The 6,915-nt window shown below is 38.7% G+C and overlaps 1 non-coding gene across 1 annotated transcript; it reads right to left on the reverse strand.

The window, feature by feature from the left end:
- Positions 1-5,639: 5,639 nt before the first annotated feature.
- TRNAK-CUU lies at positions 5,640-5,712 on the reverse strand. Its single transcript has one exon. It is a non-coding gene; the product is annotated as a tRNA-Lys (tRNA).
- Positions 5,713-6,915: the final 1,203 nt, after the last annotated feature.

A 6,915-nucleotide genomic window follows, 5' to 3' on the forward strand; every position in this document is an offset into this window, starting at 1 on the left:
TACAGCCTTGAAAACCCAATGGAGGTCGCTATGAGTCAGAATTGACTTGATAGGAGTGAGTTTGGTTTTTTTGGTTATCTCAAATATTAATGTTTGTCTATTTTTTAAAATCCTTTGTTTTGGTTTTCATGTGTCAATGTTATAATAATGTTACTTTTCCAGAAAAGTTTTTCATGGATAGAAGTATATTTGACCCTTTGGATTGAGAATGTTTGGCAGGATAGTTAGCGTCTTTTAAGCAAAGTATTTACGTTATAATATTGCAGTTTCCTTTACAAGCAAGTCTACATCTGTAAGAAATAAAGATACTTAATTTTTATGTAAAGTTATAACTGCTTTATAAACATATATTCATAATGTCATTGATCTTCTCTTTTGTGCTTTGTATCTTTTCAGAACATGGGTTGTTTGAAATATGCACTCATTTTTTAAATTTTTGTTTTTGTTGTACTAATTTCTTTGGGGCAATCTACTTCTGTAGTGATACTGCCTCCGAAACCCAAGGAGGGGTCGTATGAGTCGGGTCTGACTTGACGCAAACAACAACAACAACAACAATTTCTTTTCAATGAACTACCTCTTGTTAAAATGTTGCTGGTTTCATTCTGTCTAGGTACCTGTGAAGATGGGAAGTATATACATATATATATATATATATATATATATATATATATATATATATATATATATGCTCATATACTTGAAACTTTATGAGGCCATGTACTTGAAGACAAAGTAGGAATTTACTCTTGATATATTTTCTGGGCTATATATCCCCAAGTTCTTTCTTACTTGTAGTTTAAACATTCTGATTTCCTTTTGTGGACCTTTCCCTTGTTTTGCCATATGCTTTATGTGTGAAGATCCCCAAACCAAATAACACTTGAAAGAGCCTTCCTAGCATTAAGAAAAAGATTCCCTTTTTTATTGGGGGGGGGGGGTATAGTACTTTTTAATTTACTTCTAGGTCTACTTTGTTACTGTGTGCTATTTTAGTAGCCCAACACTAAGGGTCTTTAGACATTGTAAGTGTTTCAACAGTAAGACATGAATTTTAGCCCTCAGGAAATTCACAGGCTAGTAGAAAAATGGGTCAGTACACCACTGATTATACAAAACAGAATGTCTCAGGTGCCATGACAGGTATGAATTGCTCATTACTGATGTAGTTAATTTAATTCTGACCAGTGAGTTGAAGAAAGCTTCACTGAGGAAACTTTTAACCTTAGTCCTGAAAGATGAGTAGAGGTTACTGAATAACCTTAATCGTAGAAGTTACACCAGGCTATAGGAACATAAGCAAATGTGAATTTTCTGTGTACACAAAATCTTAAAGGGAATGATCTGGTATTGCTAAAACAAAGGGTGGCATAAGAGCCCTGGTGGTGCAACATGTAAGCACTTGGCTGTTAACCTGAAGGTTAGCAGTTTGAACCTACCCAGCAGCCCTGTGGAAGAAAGAGCTGGTAATCTCCTATAAAGATTACCAGCTAGAAAACCCAGGGTCACTGTGAGTTGAAAAGTGACTCAGCATCACCTAACAATGGATGGCACTGAGTTGAGGAATTGCTAATATCATTTAAGATTGGATCATGAAGAACTTGAAAACCATGTTAAGCCAGTGAATAACAATGAAAGTGCAGTTTTGCCATCCAGCTTCCTAATATATTCTAATGTTCCCTGGAGGTCTGTTAGTGTTGCAAACGATTTGTGCTTGTTTACTAATCTAAAGGTTGATGGTTCGAATCTACCTAGCGACACCAGGGAAGAAAGGCCTGGTGATCAGCTTTCATAAAGGTTACAGCCAAGAAAACTCTATAGGGCAGTTATGTACTGTAACACATGGGGTCTTTATGAGTCAGAATTGATGGCAACAGGTTTGGTGGGTTTTGTTTTTCCTGTAATGTTCTTTGGGCCTACCATACTTCCACAGTATCTTTTCTTGCAAAATAGTGATTTTTCCCATAAGCACATTATCTAATTGAGGTATTTTTTCTTTTTCGCTAATTTGTAAGGTCTTTAAGAGTAAGGCCATTCTAATTCTCAATGCTAAAATCTGCCAGTGGAGTTTCCACTTGAATCATCAATCAATTATCCCTTTTTGTAGTAAACATAATCAAAAGAAAGTTTCCTACTTTATATTCACATTGACCCTGTCTTTAATTGAATTTGGATATTAGAAATTCTCTACTACTGAATAAAATGCAAAGCAAGATCTCTGACTTAGCTAGTTATACAGTGGCAGGTATGGACGCCTAGCTGAGGTTAAGGGATGTAAACCGGGAACCAGGGCTCTTGCCATCAAGTCAATTCGGACTCATCGTGTCTGATTCTTAGAGACCCTGTTTACAACAGAAGGAAACACAGCCTGGTCCTGCGCCAGTCTCACAATCCTCGCTATGCTTTAGCCCATTGTTGCAGCCACTGTGTGTGTCAATCCATCTTACTGAGGGTCTTCCCCTTTTTTGATGATCCTCTGCTTTGCTGAGCATGATACCCTTCTCCAGGTATTGGTCCCTTCTTAAAACATGACCAAAGTTGGTGACTACATCTGCCCACTCTTGTAGCATTCTGGCTGCACTTCTTCCAGGGCAGATTTGTTCTTTGCTTTCAACCAAGATCCATCTGACATAGAAGTGAGATGCCTCATTCCACATCCTGTTCTGAATTCCTCTTGAGTTTCTGGCAGTTCCCTGTCAATATACTGCTGTTCATAATATACCCATGCTTATAGTAGGGGGAGAGAAAGAGAGGAGTCAACAATGTTCCCAAAGTTTTTGTGTTCAGCTGCTAACAAGTCAACAATTCAAACCTACTAGCCATTCTGGGAGAAAGATGTGGGTGGTAATCTGCTCCCATAAAGATTACAACCTTGAAAACCCTATGGGGCAGTTCTACTCTGTCCTATGGTGTCATTATGAGTTGAAATTAACACCACAGCACATAACAACACACAAACAACCAAAAAGATGGTATTGGCATCAACTGAAGAAAAACTACAGGTAAAACAATTTTGGTGACAAAGATCAAGAGTTACATTTTGTACATGTTAAGTTTGAGACATCTACTGGACATCCAAATGTGTATAAAAGTAAGGTTTGAGAAAGATCTGGGCTGTAAATATAATGGGAATCATGAGCAGATAGCTGGTATTTGAAGCCATGAGATCGCCACATGTATGGGTCCTCTAGTGCTGCTCTAACATAAATATCACAAATGGATGATAGCTTGAACAAACAGGGATTTGTTCTATTACAGTTTAGAAGGCTAGAAGTCCTTGTTAAGTCCAGCTCTAGGGGCTAGGTGAAGGCCCCTTGACCTTGGCCTTCAGCTCTGCCTCTTGCTCCCAACTCACTGAAGCTGGAGGCTTCTCTTAACTCAGACAGCTGCTGGCTACTGAGGCTGACAAACCCAAGGTGGACAAGTAAAATGGCACAGTCCCAAGATTATCGCACAACACAGCAGGCCACTAGTTCAAGTCAAGAAACAGTCTCAAGATTGACAGGCGACTTGGCAGGCTGTTGAATGAAGACTCAGCTACATGCAGGGTCCAGGCATGCCAAAAAGTTCAGACACCTTTCTCGAGGCTTATATGCTAGAAGCAGACCACATCCCTAAGGCAGCCACTCATCTGCTCACAGTAGATTCCACCATGGAGTTGATTACCCATCTCATCTTGGGGAATCACTATGTCCAACTGCCCAGCCACTCAAAACCAGGCACAGCCAAGTTGACACATAACCTTAACTACCATGCCAAGTGTGTGAATGGAGCCAAGAAGGAAACCAAGGACCCAGCCCTGGGCACTCCAAAGTTTAAGAGGTAGGAGAGAAAAGGAGGAACCAGTGAGTATAAGAAATCAGGAGAGCATTAGTATCCAAGAAGCCAAGGGAAAAAATGTATCCAGGAGGAAGGAATCAAGTTTGCAATAAATATCTGATAGGTCTGGTAGGTTAGGACAGGGAATTGAAAATTAGATTTAGTAATGTGGAGATAACTGGTGACCTTTTTATGAAAGGTTTCAGTAGATTAGTTGGGTGTGGAATAAAATCCTGATTAGAATGAGTTGAGAAAAAAAAGTCACAGCCACTGTAACAACAGAATAATCTGGCATAGCTAAACCTGAATGTTACTACACACTAATCTGTCATAGCTAAACCATTTTCTCCTCTCTTACATCAAACAAAGTCATGGTCCAGCACAAAACAACAAACTCCACTCTTTTGCTGAATGAGTGATGACTATTTCTTTACCAATTTCATCTTTATCCCCTCTTCCATTTGCCCTATCAGGTAAAATTTATTGAGATCAGAGAATTGCTCCCACTGGTTGAAAGTGCCCAGTCCAAAATCAGCCCCCTCCCTGCCCCGCTTCCTTAGACTTTTTCCAAAAAATTACTCAGCCAAAGTCCAAATCCTATAATAGGTTCTAACACTTTCTTCCTGAGGCACCCTATGACTCCCCCTAACGTGTGCTCTTCCAGCAATGAGCACTAATTTTAACTTGTTCAACTACAGGTGTTTGATCTTTGACGGAAAGATATTAGCAGGACTAAGAGCTGGGATGAGAAGAATGATAAATGTGAGACAACTGGGTGGTGACTTTTGCTCCAAAGGGGAAGCAGAGAAATAAAATGATAGCCTACAGAAAAACTGAGTTAAAGTTTTTGCCTTGTAAGATTGAGAAATAACAGCATGTTGGTGTGGTGAAGGGAATATTCAAAAGAGAAAAATGAACTCCAGAGAGTGTTGCCGGAACACATGCGCAGGGTACAGGATCCAGTGCTTTTGGTAGGTAGGCTTCAGGTAGGAGCATGGATCGTTCGCTTCCAGGGTCCCGGATGAGAGCCTGCAACATGCTACATGTAGTGGTGGGAGTATGTGTGGGTGTCCTCTGATGACTTCCGAGTTCTCAGTGAAGGAGGAAGAAGAGGGAAAGCCCGCCTCCTTCAAATATCTACTTGCCCATCCTACTTTTCACATCTCAGTTCATTTGTACTTTTCTTTCAGAGACTCACCTTCACCAGAATGTTAACTTCTCAATATGCATCCAATTAACAGATAAAATATAGTCCCAAGAACAATGAAAGAAAACTTTGATGTATGCACTACTTGTATAAATCTGAACACAGAAAGAACTGTTTATTACTATGTATTCCCTTGGGGATTTTACAGGGACGGGCCCTGTATTGACAGGTGAAAAGGGAAAACAGGAGAAAGATAAATTGGTACTTCTTAAGAGTTCTCCACAGCCCTCAACTGCCTTTACATCTCATCTCTACGTTTTACAAAAGCAGCCAAAATTGCGGCTGAGAATTTTGTTCTTATACAAGCCAATGTACAAGTACGCCTAGAAACACAGGATGCCAATCTCAACCTTAAATAGTGGCCTTTGAGATTTCTCGGTGTTGGAGTGGGAGGTTGGGAAAGATCGGCGAAAGGAACGGAAAGGGGAGCTTGTGCTTTCAAGTGCGCAAGCGCAACTTTCGAATTTTTCGCTGCAAAATGCAGTACAGTATTTCTTCCAGATGCCTGGTTCATTTCAAAAGCTTTTAAATTGACTTGATTTAAACAACTCTTCTCAGTTAATGTACGATTTTTAAGTATATTATGAAAATACCATAAAGTAAAATGACGCTACGCCCAACGTGGGGCTCGAACCCACGACCCTGGGATTAAGAGTCCCATGCTCTACCGACTGAGCTAGCCGGGCGCTTGTCGCAGAGGTCTTTTTTTCTCACTCTTCATGCATTGTCAACTACATTTGTTCTCTCGTTTCTGTTTCTTAAATATTTGAATTATGTTACTAATTCTGTATCCTAGAACTATTTTATTAAAACAATTTAGAACATTTATTTATTATACTTAAGCAGATTTAAGAATTTTTACTAGCGTATATCCCAAGTTCATTGAAAGTTTATACAAGTTATGGTCATCGAATTTTTTTCTGAAATGTTTTAAAATATTTCCTGAGCAATATATTATCTTCTTTACATTAAGACGTATAAAGGTTGTCCAACACCTATCAAAAAGGTCCAACCTCTAAGAGTTTAGTTACACTGAAGAACAATCAAGTATAGTCTCTGTCCCTCAGCTTTAGCACGGTCTGGCTCTTGAAAGCGGAATTGAGGGAATTGGGTTCTGAGTCAATTAAAATAAAGCCTTTATCCGGTAACTGCCTGACAATGGAGCAACAGGAGCTTCCGGGGTTATTACCATCGTGCTGAAATGACAGACGCTGGGAAGAATCACTGAATCTTATAGGAAAGAATGTTAATTAATGCTAAGAAGAAAGGAGCAGAACCTAATTTTGACAATATTGTGGCAGTGGAATGATATCCTAAGCATACGAGGAACCTCTCTAGATAAGAAATCCTGCAAATTTCTGTAGTTGACTGGGGAGGGATTTCCAACCTACTTCTCAGAACTGCAAGTTAAAGCCTAACTGTAAACCTGAGGATAAGGAAAGATTTTTTGGCTGTAAGTCGTAACTAACTCAACGGCAATTAACAGCAAACAATAACGTTATTAACATACAATATTTAGAAGTGAAACACTTTGGGCATCACATTTCCTGAAAGAATTTAAGAAAATGAAAAAGTATAAAGATATGTCACGAAATATTATATTTTTAAATTCCTCACAGTACAAATGTAAGTATTTATATTTTTTAAGCTCAACACACTATCACAATTATTCCTAACAAATTTTTTTTCTGCAATTGCAAGCTCTAGTATACTTGTAATTATCTATAACATGGCACATGCACCTAGAAAGTGAATTTGATTTTATTTATTTGCATGTTCAACATATTTATTAAATACCTGCCAAATGCAAGACATTGTGTTAGGTTTTCTTGTGTATAGAATAAAATTGTCCCTGATAACCTCAAAAAGATTATCATCCAATAAAAAGA

Source organism: Orycteropus afer, unplaced genomic scaffold (assembly GCF_000298275.1).
Source record: "Orycteropus afer afer isolate SDZICR_OR568_19922 unplaced genomic scaffold, OryAfe1.0 scaffold00314, whole genome shotgun sequence".
Taxonomy (NCBI): Eukaryota; Metazoa; Chordata; class Mammalia; order Tubulidentata; family Orycteropodidae; genus Orycteropus; species Orycteropus afer.